The following is a 15446-nucleotide window of genomic DNA, read 5'->3' as shown; positions in this document are numbered from 1 at the left end:
CAAAATAATGATACGTGTGATTATATAGTTTTATAACTTCCGAAACTAGCTGAATATTCTCGTATTTATAGACCTATGTCCTGTTGATGGCATGTTATTTATTGTATCCAAATGCCTCTCGTAGTTGACGGAGTTTCTCCTTTTCCCAAAAAAGGGTCTCGAATGAAAAAGACTTGTCAATCTGTTTGTCCAACAGAATCTTGTCATATAACGCTTGAATCAATCCTTTTCAATTGCATGACTCCTCGACAGAATTCTGTAAAATACCAGAAATTATAGTCTCGAAATCGAAGGCATGCTGCCATCAATCAACTTAGTAGACCCCGTAATAACCTTTTACTGTCCCTTTGCAGGGCATAGGTCTCTTCTCAAACAAGAGAGGGGTTAGGTCTTCTATACCTAAGCCTAAAAAAATATAATATATTATATGTTATAACACTGCTTACATAAATAGTATTGAACTATAAATTTAAGAAGACATTTTCGCGCCTTGCGTCCTTTCTGCCAGGCCTTTACCAAATATACAATCAATTAATAACGTAACAATTCTCTGTCCACAGGTAATAATTAAAACACACAAGTTAGCACTTGAAGAGAGAACTTAGTGGTACGCAAGTAAACCCGTAGTACAATGAACGCCATATCCAATGCGTAACTGCCATCGTCACAAACGACACGTTTTAAACTCATATACATAACAAGCTTTTATTATTATAATGTTTGGTCTTACTATTGCTAAGCGTATTTTAAAAATACGCAGCTGTATGCACGCTGACTTGAGCGTTAAAGTTCGCGATAATCCGCGTTTGTACGCGATAACCCGCGATTGCAATCGCTATCAAAGCGTTAATGTGCACTGCAAGTGTGTAACAAGGTTGCTGTCTTTACTACATGGGTCAATCAACAATAATTCATGAGTGGCTGCAATAAATTAGGTAATTGTAAAACCTTTCATGTGAATAGTGATACATACACGTGTCAGGTTTTGCTCAAAACTCAAAGAAGAGTAGTAAATTGCGGATTTTTAGAAGTACGATTTAGCAATAGTATGGCCGACTTAAACAGAAAAATATCTTATGTAATTTATCCTAATACAATGCGTCATTCAAAGTGAACACTTTGAAACACTATGAAAATAATGACACCAATTATTATTTAAGTAAATCGTTATTTACAGCAAAAAACTATTTACACGAACACATATCGTTAATTCACAAAAATATCTTGTTATTATCAGAACAAATTTCTAATATTTCAATTTAATATCCACTCGAATTCTATACTTGTTAATTTTCTTCAAAAAACACGTTTAATATTTACCACGAAATCTTTCAAATGCATGTAAGATATTCGCAATTCTGACTTCGCCATTTCTACGCCTGCACACGGCCACTTGGGCACTGCGCGCGATTCGGCGATTAGAACCATGGACTTTAGAATACTATCGCCAAATCGCGCGATTTGCCTTCGAAATTTTGTATGCGTGTGTAAGGCTTTAGTTAATAGACCACGCAGAGTTTCATCTAGTGACAAATAAAGGAATTGATAAATAGTTCTTTAGTCAATGAGTTTGTGATCTAGTAGTAAAATTGTTATAACTAGTGTTACCTTAAAGTCATAGATTCATGTTCATGAATGAGGCCGACTCCTCGCCTCGGTGGAAATTGAAAATTTTCGTTCAACGAAAAACTATTGTAATAAGAGATTACTTATATTGTATTATCGTTTAAGCCACGGACTGTATAAATTTAACCCATTACTGTCCCACTGCTGGGCAAGGGTCTCCTCCCGTAATGAGGGAGGGGTTAGGCCTTGAGTCCACCACGCTGGCCAAGTGCGGGTTGGGGACTTTGCATGCCCTCAATAAATGTATTAAACAAATTTTAGGCATGCAAGGTTTCCTCACGATGTTTTCCTTCACCGTTGGAGCATGTGATAATTATTTCTAATACACACATAACTTCGAAAAGTCATTGGTGTGTTGCCTCGGGTTCGAACCTGCGACCACTTGCGTGAGAGGTTGCAACTTATACCACTCGGCTATCACTGCTCCACGGACTGTATAACTTTATAAATCATGCGAACTTTAGCGTTTGCTGTACGCAAAAGCTGAAATTCGGTAAATATTCGAATACTATTGAAATTTATACGAGAGTCTGGAGGGTATCGGAATTTCAATAAATTTACATGCAATGCATGTTGACAAAACTCGAAAGTACTAGTTGGTTAATTTATGTAGTTTCAACTCACATAAATAAAGTCCGCGAAGTTTTACAAGATACATAGTTAAAGTTTATACGAATACTTAACCGATGAATTTATCAATTCGCTTCTTTGAAGAAGAAACTATATCGTAAAGTATTTAACCTTCACTGAATGAATGCTTGTAAGTCTTTTCTAAAGTTACAGTCCGTGGTCAAACGATTGTTTGATGTCACATAAATCATCTTAAGTCATTGCAAACTCCCGCAATGTAAATATTATTTATTTATATATTTTTAAATCATTAATTTTAATCGCATACGATGATGGTAAAGTGTAATTTCTAAATGACAAATAATTGTACAGATATTTATAATATTTCCCATTTAGATAATATAATACGCTTTTACGTGTATTTAACAAAATGTATGGATTAATTCTACATCACAGATTGTGACTGTGTTGCTTGAATGAGAAGGCTGTATCCATACATTTTGGAAAATACATTCGTTTAATAAAAAAAAATATCCAAACATTTGATCTTTAAGTATAAAATTGCTCATTCTCATCAAAGTTTTGCATGTTTCTAGTCACTTCATTTAATATATTAATAGTATTTAATATTAAATTTTATTAAAGACCAATAGTACGTTAAAAATATTTTATTAAAATGAAATAAAAGTTTTAAAAACTAATTAGTGAACATTTTGAAAAACTTAGTAAGATTTAGCGCGTTAGTTATTAGTGAAGTTTGAAATTAAATAAAGTTTTATTAAAGTGTAACTAAAAATAGCAATAAATGATAGTGAAGACCTCCTTTGTAAGTAAGCACTCTTCCGATTAAGCACTGTTGTATTAATAAAGGATTTTTGAGGCGTTAAAATTATGAAGAATTCTGTAGTGTTCTACTGTAAGGTTTTATTGTAAAAGGCTCAACGCGGACTAGTACTTGAAAGTAATACGTATCATGAAATGAGCTTCAACAGTTTTAAAAATGGGTACCGCACTTATTGTCAAACATTGCAAATCTTTGAAAAACTTTATATCTAAGATACCTGGGTGGAACATGGCCAGCCGAAAAATATTGCCACATTTCATTATTAGAAAACACGAAATATTGTGACGTGACCATAAATTATCGCGTATTCAAACGGCGTACCTACGAGTATATGTCAACTCTTCTAGCACCTTGCTAGGCGCCTAGTGTCGGTTAAAGTGATCCGTGCAAGAGGTGTGGATTAATGGCATGTAACTATATTTTCGGCTGGTTATATTCGACCAAGGTAACTTATATGCTTTAAATTGATAATTTTTCTAATTAATAACTTATTATTTATTTTTAAAACTTTAAATAATACAAAAACCAAAGCAAAATCTGCCGTTTGGTGCGTATTTGGATACGCACACGCGATTTAATACTTGGGTATTAAATCGCGTGTATTAGCAAAAAAGTAATAGTCCACGTTGAGTCTCAACGTTAAACGAAAAATCCCTTCCATTTATAATAAGACCTTACGGTTCTACGAAGTTGAATGAATAAGGATGCTCGAAAAAGAATGTTTCAAATGAAAAAATATGGAAAAGACCTAAGTGCCAAAGCGTCGTTTAATCTCGATTGTGTAAGTGACTATTGTAAGTACATTAGATTCATACGAACAATTCGATTACAATTCTCACTATATTTTTTCCGATTTAGATAGTATTACAGACAAAAAATATTTCATTTAAAAAAAAATATTTTATGTTTAAATTACTTTCGTTAAATGAAAAGTTTAAGTGTTTAATTTAAATGTACATATTTAAGTGAGCTGTTATAATTTACATTTAAATGTATTTGTTTGAACGTATAAATAAAGGTCGGCATACACAAGCACGTTCGAGAAACACAAAATAAAAATACGCACAGATTGTGATTTTTGCCTTATCGGTGTTCTCGCTGTAATTGTTTATGTTTTTAAGCAACCTGGTATTTGTATTGCTGAATACTACTAATTATTTAACTTAATTTAGTCCGATCGATAGACTACTAATTAATTATTTAGCTTAATTTAAAACCATCGACCCCGAACTTTATGCTGTAACTAACAAAATTATTTGAATAAGAAGATGTCAGATTTACAAAGAAAAATGGAAACTATGATATATCAAATGAAACAGGTTACATTAAAGCTTGTCAAGAAAGAATCTGATAAAAAAGTCTTTCGAAGTAATCTTATAAATTTAAGCTTTAATTTTATCACAAAATTTAATTTTCCTTCGCACCTACTATCTGAAGGTAATCCCTAATATTTTAGTGTTTAGTATTTAGCAATACAAATGTATAAAAGGCAATGGTGCAATCGCTTTGTGATTACAATATTATAACTTTATAAATAGTTTTTAAGCTGTTTTATTAAAGGCATGCGTGTTGTTAATAGGTAGTTATTTTTTCATCCATTTATCATACAGTTTTTAATTAGAATAGTTCAATACAACGCTGTTTTATAGTTACATTTCGAATTACAGTGCAGTGTGATGTGACCCTAATACTCAGTATTTATTTCAAGAACATAAATATCTCTTTCCTTATAAAGGTATATTTGTTCATTATCAATAATGTAAGATTACTTTCCCCAATACTAAATTACTTAACGGGTGAATACTAAAGTTTAGTTTAAAAAACCTTGCCAGTAGTTAAAAATACGTTTCCCAAGACAAATTAGTAATAAACTTCCCGTTTTATATACGGAAGCCTAAAACCATTTCTTTCCGATAATCTTCTGCCAAATAACATCACAGTTTGGCATTTCATCGAAAAATATTAATATTTAATATAATATTATTCATCATAATATGTTCATATCAACGTCACGTCATGTAACTCAAGTCTTCCACAATTAATTAAGAAAACATCGCACAATGGATCTTTTAGAAAATACTTATTAACTTTTACTTAAGAATCACTCATAAAAAAGTGAAGATTTTGTTTTACAATATAAAATCAAGCGTTGTTACTGTAGCAGTAGACCAAAGAACGCCACTTGGTGCAATCCTTACAAACTTCCTCGCAATACAAAATCTGTATTTAAAAGCCATTAAGTATAATATTAATTCAATGTTCCTATTCAATGTTTATTAGGTTAAGTTTTCAGAATCAACATCTTCCCATTTCCTACAAAATGTGCTCCAGTTTTTAAAAGTCTTTTGTCTTTTTTACTCGTTTAGTTTTAAAAAGAGAGGTATAGTTACATCACACTGTACTGTATAAAAACCATATTAAACTGTTAAATCTTTAGACCTAAAACCCTTTAATTTATGCTTGCTACTGACATAGAGAAGCGATTTCCTACGACTATCGGCAATCGAATAACTACCGAGGAACAGCGCCTCTAGCGTATTTTACAAGAACTATTTTACTCAAGTCATTTTAAATGTCAAACGCTCGAAACTACTCGAAAGACTGTAGTACGATCTTCTACAGTCAATACTAACGAGTGTAATTTGACATTTAAAATGTACTTCAAAATTAGTTCCTCATCTCCCGCTAGTGGCGCTGATCACCGTTTCATACAAAAAAGTGTCGATATAGTTGGTTGTCGATAGTACCTACTGTAGTTAATCGCGTTACAGATTGTAAATCGATGCCAAAGTATTACGTTTAGCAATTTACCAGTATTGTACCTTACTTGCTAGCTCTACTGTTATTTGATCAGATCAAAAGTATTATTAGCTATTTAATATATTGTAATATTAATTATATTGTGGAGTATCAGTCGGGTATATGAACACACTTGCCTACTCCTTCATCGTGAATTTACTTCATTCAATATGTTTTCAATAATCTTTGATTCTTTGTAAGTTTGACAAAAATGACAATATTTCGAAATGTTTCTTCGTCACTCGAGAAAACCATCTAGTTTTTGACAAATATCTCAGAAATTTGATGTTTTTTCTCGAGTGAAGTTAAATATTGATGGAAAAATCAGCAAAGGAGAGTAACTTTTATCAGCATTTATTTCACCTAACTTCCGTTCTTACAGGACTAGTCGTTCAAATTAAACAAAAAAACAAGTGTCGAACTATGTGCAAAATTGTCACATTATCATACTGTAGAAAGATAACCACCAGATATAAGAAGAGAAAAAATAATTTAAAGTGACCTTAGAATTGTAGCTTAGTCATTTTAAAACACTATTTGCTCTAAGCTTAAATCTCCAAACACTAGATGAATCTGTCCAGTTTTGTCCAAGCTAGCGTCCAAACTCGACTGGCGCGGAGTAAATCGGTGGAAAATAGGCGATTTTCCACTTGAAGTCTGCTTTCCTAATACACTGAGTCTGTGCCAACTGCCAGCTCCAAAAGGCCAGTGATTTCGTTGAACAAATATGGCCGACGTTCAGTATTATTATGTTATGCTGGGGCTACATTAGCGGGCTATGGCGAATATTTGTGTTAACGCGATGAATGTGGCCGGGTTCATCGTGTTATCGCGTAGTATTCGGGCGAAGACGATGTAGTATCGAGGAGCTGTCGGTAAACTGGCGCGAATCAAAGGGATTTGTCGCGCCAATATTCGCTTAGGTGGCTACATCTACGTCAATTCAGTGTCGTCGTAATTTACCGCTCACGTCTCCGCACAACAAACTGAACAGCACAAGGCACGATGCATCGCGTCAACTCGACACGAATCTTCGCCCGCCTTAATGTAGACAAGAACATCGCCCATACCCAAACACGATGTTTTTGTCGCGCCAACACCATACGAATCTTCGCTCGCTAATGTAGCCCCAGCATTAGTGGAATGTTTAAAACTTACGGCCAATTTATTTATATATTGTATATAGTAGCCGCTAAAGCTAGACTTTTACTTGACGTTTTTGGAGAGACGAATTTGTTTCTTCATTAAACTATCAGTAAATCCATGAAGAAACAATTTTGACTATCACTTTTATTTTACCCATATACGTTTGATAAAGAAACTGGCCGTTAAAAAATACAAAATAGAGTCGAATTGAGAATCTCCTCCTTTTTTTGAGGGCGGTTTTTTATCGTCAAGTGACGTTTTATAATGTTTTAAACAGGTTATCTATAAATGATCTGTGAAAAAACGCCCATTATTCTTTATTTGTAATGAGAAAAGAAAAATCGGTCTTATGTTTAAGCATTTTAACCTGCTTTTTCAGATTGTCTTCCAATGGTTATTTAAGTAATATTATACTGCCCTTATAATTTGTAGTAATAACGTCATACGGCGGCATGTTAATGAATGTTAAAATCCATTAAAAATAGGCCCAAATACTAAATAAATTGTCTCCTAACCCCCATAGCGATGCGTACTCACTATAACAGTAACTAATGTATACTTACAATTATATTATGTTAAAAAAACATTGTTATACTCGTATAACGTGTTATGCACCGTAAGTTTTATTATTCCATTAGTATTTTTTACGAAATAAATTCTTTGTGTTTGATGTTTTCTGCTGGTGTATAAAATTCCCCACCACTCCAATATTCCACGGTTCATTGTGAGAACACATTTTTGAAATAATATTTTCAGTTTTCATTTCTCGGTGAGATAAAATTGAATTTCCTCCTGCTCTGATTCCTTATCTTGCGAGGAAACGCTACCTCTTTATAGTAAAATGATACTTTTAAAGGGAAAATGTTCCCGTTTACTTTTATATAAGTAAAAAATTGTAGTTGAACAAACTGCAGGTATTAAGTCTGAGGAAAATACTCGATGCTACGAATCGTGAACGACCATCTGTGAGTACGTTCGATGAGTTTGAGTACAGTTCAAGTGCTCGAAAAAGGATTTTATTTCTGCTTGTTTTATAAGAAATAAATGTTTTAGTAAATTCTATTCTATTATTCAGCGTTTCTACGAAAGTAAGGAATTATATATGTTTCTGGAGCGTTCCAAAATATACCTAATTCCCTTTTAATTCTTATTTTTTTATACATAAAAACATTTTTAAAGTATTTCTACCATTGTTTAAAACACATGGATTACTTTTGAATCTCGGACTTGTCATATTCAACATAGGATAAACATTTATTTATCTATTTATTTTTTCTGTAACGCTACCCAAACGAATACCCAAGAGAAGTCTCGCTACAAAACGCTGTTTAATTAAGGAAACTGAAACCCCCTCACAAACACACTATAAACCTATTTTAGTTAAAAAACTACTATAATATGTTTTCACTTTTTCGTTTCGCTAAGGAGTGAAAGAAACAAAACACTTTATAAGCCTTTCATAACTTCATATATTTTTATGAATAGGACGGGATTTGTAAGTTCTGTCATGTATCTGACTAATACTCCGCTAAATCTATCTACATCTAAGTCTGCTGTTATAACTGCAAATTTTATTTACTTACTGTTATTAACTATTGAGGAACTCACTCATTTCATCGAGACTTGTCTATTGTATTATGAAATCAATAAATAGATATCATAAATCATTGAGCGTTTTATTTTTGTATACCTGAAATAATAGTTGTAGATCAAAGATGATATTTAGCGTATACGGAAGCTGCTTGGTTTGTATAAAAAAGTGAATGATATGGATTCGCTTTTCGGTTTTCAAGCATTGTGTTACTCATTGATAAGACTATGCGTAATCTGATCGTAATCGATAAGAGAGAAGGGTAAGATTCCTGAGTCGAGCAAAGTGCTATTTGTTTTTTTTAGTTCTGTAGCAATATTCTCAACAGTCACCTGAAGATTTGTAACGTCCCAGTATGTGGCAAAAAACATGGGACAAAACACAAAATAGCCAAAAGTGTGTTTATAGACCTCAACAGTAACTTATAGTAGAACATACACGATAATAAATTGGACTCTAATTGATAACCATAAAACTGGCACCATGAAAGATGACACACAAAATATTTTCTTTCATAACTTCTTATACGCAGGTCTATATAGCCGGACTAAGCCATAATCAAAAGAGTCATAGGAATGTGACAATGTGTAAATGCGAGTGAGAGACTCCGATAAAATGACATGACGTACCTGAGTATAGAGCTTCAAAGCTTATTTAAGAAACAAAATAATAATAACTAGAAAGTTACAGAGTGCCGATAAACAACAAACAAAACAATAATTACTATTCCAAATCCCAAGTAATTACAAAACACACAAACACAATATACACTACAGCAACTAGCATCATCAACGTGTAGAAGCATCGCGGGACAATTTCCGGCTGTCTGCACTCCCAGTCGTTTTCACAGCGCACTGTACACAACATACTATACGCACACTAAAAGTAGACTGTAAGTATTGCACTTAGGGACTAAGTAAGTAATGACTATCAAGAAAAGAAAGACATGTTCTATAGAGATAAGCTATTTTTTTTGTCGAGGGAACAACTCCTTTCGGGTAATAGTATAATAGAATACGGGAATTAACGCGAACACGCATTTTATCTTAAAATGTCTAACGTTAAGTCCCGTATTCTATTATACATTAAACATGCAACGCGAGAGTTTAAAAGTTAAAACTCCTTTCGTATCCATGCACCCGTACTTTCTGGGTTTGGGAATGGTGAGTTCTGTTGTGCTGTCACTAAAAACACTCCCGTAAACGGATGGAGAACCCTAAGACCAAAAAAAACTCTTCAGTACAGAGCACGTACACTACATACATTGTAATTCTACAAGCTTACATCCAAGAACATGAACCTAATTGAAGAAAAGAAGAGTAGATTTACCTACTGTAGATTCACTGCTTTCGAATCTTAATCTTATTAGGTTGGGGAAAAAGATTTTTCGCATTATAGTATGTATGAACTTGTAATAAAATCTCTTTGGCTTCAAGATTCACAAATGAGTACACGGTTCAAAGTTTGCACAGTTTTTAAAGATAAATTCTAGGAAAACTATGATCCTAAGCACTAATAACTATTAATAAACCTACAAAGGATAGATTTTAATCTATAATCAGTTAATTACCTACAGTTAAACACTACAGCAGGCACAAAACGTTAGCCGCAAAGCTAGCGTCACAGTGAGACATAAATGAGGTGAAATCTAGTTAGCTTTTCATTAACACACGAACGCCATTCATCATCGCCGCGGGTAAAACAGTTTCGTGATTGAATTCATGCCTCTGCAGCGCAATTCTCTACAGTCGGTACTGTCGAGTATAGAGAGTTTGACATTTAAAATGTACTGCCAAAATAGTTCCTACGGAGACCTCTAGAGGCGCTGATCAAATCGTGCAATATTTCTCGATTGCTAGCCGGTTGTCGGTAGTCGATAGTGGTAGAGAATCGAGCGACTGAGATAAAAGTGGATGAAGGTAGAATTGAAAAATTTTAGTTTTGAATCCATAATTACCTATTTATAGGTTAGAGTAGACGCCGCCATACATTTATAAACAGTGGTGAGTTTGATTCTGAAATGAATAAATTTTTCTTTTTGTTATAGAAATAAGGTTTATTAATAACATTGGTTTAGGTGTGATTGTATCCTTTTTCGGTTATTTGTGTGATTGATGAAAAAAGTGAAAAATAAGTGTTCTAAAGTCGTCGACACGTGATTATTATTAGTGCGAAAGTAATCGTAACAAAAGTTATACAAATTGAAAATATCTGCGCACTCATTACAGGGTAAGTACAAATTTCCTGTTGTAATCAAAGTTATATTATAAAATATGTCGGAGACAATCCAATCCTTAAAGAACTAAGCACTTAAAAACTCTCAGGCAAACAAAATTTTCTTACGATATTTCCCTTTATCTTATGGTTTGCTAAATAATATATTTAATTCGAATTACAAATAAACACATCGATATAATATATGTAGGTACATATTATACAGTTTTAAAACAGTGTATCACAATCTACATAGAATAATCATATACCTAAACAAAACTATATTTAAATAGCGTGAACAACTGAACAAACTTGAAGCGTTAAAGGGGTGACAGCGCGCAACCTTGTGTTATTCCGAGCGACCTTCGGGAGGCCGTCGTGACACAGGTGCTCCAAATAACCAGATGTGACCTGCGCCCCGATGCCTACCACTTGTCAAATGAATGAGTACTGCTGAGGGGACAAGTGATACGGTTTTAGATATAACTTAAACTTCATGGCCGAACGATGTTGATTCTTTCTGTCTTGTGGTTAGTTTTCAACCTAGTGTCAAAACAACAAAAAGACAACCTTTTATTTTTTTAAGCTATAAATTGGTACTTACACGATTTACAATGGAGAACCTATACTAATTGATTAATTGATGTTTTTTTTATTACGTATTTTATCTTTCTTTCCGGCTAATCCGGGTAAAAATTTGCGGTGTGGCAGATAATATCCCGGAAAAGTTCGTAAGCTATACATATCTACCTACATCTAAACAAAAATGGTGAGGAGCCGCGGGGTAGGTCAAATAATAATGATAAGTGTTTAAAATAATTAATACTAAATAATTCTCACTTGCTCTAACGGTGAGAGAAAACATCGTGACAAAACCTTGCACGCCCAAAAATTGTTTAACGGATTTCTTAAAGTCATAAATTATGTCCATTGCACTAAGCCAGCAATGGCCAGTAATGGTTTAAGAAAAAATCTTAAAAAATGTTAAGACATTTTGTTCACAATTGTACGGTACAAAAGAGCATGTCTGTCTGGTTTCGGCCATGTTCAGGACTATTCAGACTTTGTCGGAGTTTTCGGGTTTCAATACGTTTCAGGGAACGGCCAGTGGTCAGTGGTCAACGGGTATTGATTAAAATGTACAGATAGACGGAAATGTGGGATGAACTGTCTAAAGTTGTGAAGGATTGACATTTTACAAATTGAATGATGTAATACTTACTTATTGTTTGTGTCTCGTCTTCTCTCTTCGTTGTTACCATTCAGATTATGAAAATGTATGCACCATTTCTTCGAAAAATGTCTATTGTCACGATTATATTCACGAAACTATAGGTTCCCGACTTTAATCTACGAATTTTGGTCTAAAAGTTAGACTTCTTAAGGTTACCTAGTGCTAAAGAAATATTTTACATCTGAGTAGGTACTTCCTCATCAATATTTTAAGAAAGATTGTAGGTACCTTCATTTTGAAATAATTAGTGTGGATACAATAGGTACGCGCGAATCATTTAAAAAAATAGCATTTGTTTCCCAAACTAATTCCTATTTTTTAGTTCACCTAATCCTGTGTATAAAAGACATTTGTAAAATAAAATATGCACATATGTAACAGTGTTCGTATTTTTAACAGTGTTGTATTGGAGGTACCGCGTCCTGGCCACTTTATAGTGACTGTTGAAGGAACACCGTCAGGTTTTTAGTTGGTATGCCCAAATTTAAAGCCAGAACGCCTAGCCGGCGGGAGAGCCCGACAGATCCCAGCTTCCAAAAACTATTACCTATTTACGAGTGTACCTACTTACAAAATGAATTACCAAAATACCACAAACTTTCGCCAAACACACTTCGCACTAATAACAAACATAACAGTGAGTAAACAAATACAATACATTTATTTGAGAAAGGCTTTTAAGCCGGGGTGCCGCCATTGCCTTCCATTCCTAGAGTAAATAAACATTATGTATCGATTCCGAGGGTTAAGGGATGTGACGTCATTGTGTACGTACCCATGGGTGTAATTTGGTAACCTGTGGTTATATAGTTGTGTGCTGCGCAAAGTTCTTAGGTTCAAATCCTAGGCACACCAAAAACTGGATCATGAAATTATTATTTGGCGACTAGATTACTTATTGGGAATTGCTTGTCGGCTGTTTGCTTACTTAAGAAGTGTGTGACACGAGATGAATTGTTATGTAGTGCGAAAGCTTGTCTAAAAAGTGTATTTTACCAAATAAGTATAGGCACAGGCTTAGCCTAGTGGCAGTAGGTCCTACCTAATCAGCACCACATAGCCCGGCTTTTCCCCCAGAAAAGTCGTGTATCCGAACCCACTTCCTAAGGATAGATATAATTATTTAGAATAAAACTGCAAAAAAGGAGATTCTCAATTCGAAAATGTTCGTTAAGTGACAGATAATTATACAGGGTGTAAAAGACAGCCTACCGAAAACGAAAAAAAAATGATTCTAGACACGATTCTGGTGCTTATGGCGCTGAAAATTTTCATCGGTTTTTTCTTGATTTTTCCGAATTTTTATGCGTTTTTTTTTAATTTTTTTGGTATTATTTCGTTAATACTACACAATGCAACATGAATATGAAAAAAAATCCGCCATATTACTGTTTTTCACAAAAAACAGCAATGGATTAAAACAACGTATAAATTCGCTATCAGCTGTTCGGCCAACGACACCGCGCCGGCGGCGGCCGGCCGCGACGGGCGACGTCACGCCGCGTACCTACGCGCGCCACACAGACACGATTACACACACAGCCGTCAGCCTCACACTCACTAGTATGCAGCGTTACTTAGTATTTGTTCTATGTTAAAAATGAAAATTACATAATTATCCCGCTCTCCAATAAAAAAAACATTCATAAGATTTAAAATGTGTGATATCTTATTATTACACGTACAAATACATACAGAACGACAAAAAATCCTATTGATATTCTTTAGCGCTATAAAAATCTCTAATAAACAATTTAACATGTATTGTCGCTTTGTTCCATTTGTTCTTGCAAAATTCTATTCGATATTTACACGCTCATTCATACTTCATACAAGCGCGGTGCGACTCGAAAAGTAGATGGCCGTACTGACGCGTGACGCCGCGACCGCGCGTGGATGTTACATAGATGGGATACGGCAAAATGGATGCTAAGCAATTCTCCGGGGATTATGAATTATGATAAGTTAGTTTCTCTGATAAGAATATTAATGGATATTGATTGTTATCATTGTAATGTACCTACATTTTTATGGTTTAATTAAATAAACGTTTCGTGTTTATTTTATTTACTTTAATCTGATTTTATGTTATAAATATCAAAGTATTTTAAACTTACATCAGTAATGTTTGTAATGTTATTTGGTATTTGAATAAAACTACAATGCAACGAGTAACAACTGTGACAAGTAAAAATAGTAATGCCACATCAATATTTTATTGAATCTAATCTCTCGCTGGGATCCTAACTCGTCGCTCGTCACCAAATCGGCGGCGCGCGCGCGGACGGCGCGGAGGGAGCGGGTGGCGCGGGCGAGGGGCGGCGCGTGTGAGAGGAGAGGCGCCCGCGCCGGCGGCTCTCTTTGATTAATAGTTCGAGCAATTCGCTCGCGGAAGACGGAAGCTCTTCACCCGTGTCGTTCGTTATGTCCTATTCGTCGTGTCGTGTGTGAACTGTTGTTTATTATTACTTGTTATTGTCCCGGTTTTGAGTTGTTAGTGTTTTTATTGTTATTATTTTTGTTGTTATTGTTTTCGAAGTGCAGTTGTGTTCGTAAATAGGAAGAAATGTTGATGTGTTATGTATGGTGAACCACGTGGAAGTGCATGGCGTGATCTGCACCTGTACGTCCGGATCCAAAGGTACTCAAACTCTCGCCATACACCAAGTAATTGCGTGTTGATAGACATTGATAACAATTTGTTTTAGCACTTTCTTATTATTGGATACATTTTGCTATTATTGTTTGATTTCACGTAAGCCAAGTAGGTACCTACCTACTAACAATTTTACTATGAGCTATTGTAACATACGGGCCTACTTACGAAACCATAAACGATACATAAGATTGTTGTATAATGATAGCGTTGCACACTAGTGAGCGCATAGACGTGGTGGTACGCGTAGGTACGTACCTACGACGCGTCGCGACATCTCGTCGCTCAGCGCGCCGCCGCCGCCAGAAATCTCGTAGGCATGCGCGGAGATACATCGCGTTGTTCACTATACATTGAACGCTCTAAAATGACTAACTCGGGAACCAATCATTTCCGGGAAATATCGTTGGAGTAAATTTCGCGCATACAGTGTCACAAACTTACCAGTAAAGTTTTCGGTTAGCTGTCATTTACACCCTGTATATAAAGTCTAAACATTCCTGAACGGTCTAAATTATTCCACACATTAAAAAAAGAAATACCTAACATAATTCAAAATGTATTTACTTAATTCAAACAAAACTTTACCTCCAAGCAGTGAAAAGCTCAACTAAAAATAAATCGACATTTTCTCCCGACGAAGTATAAACGGTCCCAAACTCACTAGTTCAAGGTCACAATGAAAGTGACGTCACACTCGCTATTATTGACACTGGCCAGTTTGTTTCGCTACTTCGTTGTAACTTGTAGGGAAGGAAATTATCGT

The 15446-nt window shown here is 34.7% G+C and overlaps 1 protein-coding gene across 3 annotated transcripts in view; it reads left to right on the top strand.

Annotated features, from left to right (window-relative positions):
* The window catches only part of Dpp10 (Dipeptidyl peptidase 10), a 199759-nt gene extending 191107 nt beyond the window's left edge, over nucleotides 1–8652 (top strand). For all 3 annotated transcript variants that reach the window (XR_012960016.1, XM_076129312.1, XM_076129311.1), the window contains one exon: nucleotides 561–8652. The gene's annotated coding sequence lies outside the window, so the exon portion shown is untranslated. The remainder of the gene's footprint in view (nucleotides 1–560) is intronic.
* Nucleotides 8653–15446: the final 6794 nt, after the last annotated feature.

Source organism: Anticarsia gemmatalis, chromosome 22 (genome assembly GCF_050436995.1).
Source record: "Anticarsia gemmatalis isolate Benzon Research Colony breed Stoneville strain chromosome 22, ilAntGemm2 primary, whole genome shotgun sequence".
In the NCBI taxonomy this organism is placed as follows: domain Eukaryota; kingdom Metazoa; phylum Arthropoda; class Insecta; order Lepidoptera; family Erebidae; genus Anticarsia; species Anticarsia gemmatalis.
This window is presented reverse-complemented; position numbering and strand designations above follow the sequence as displayed.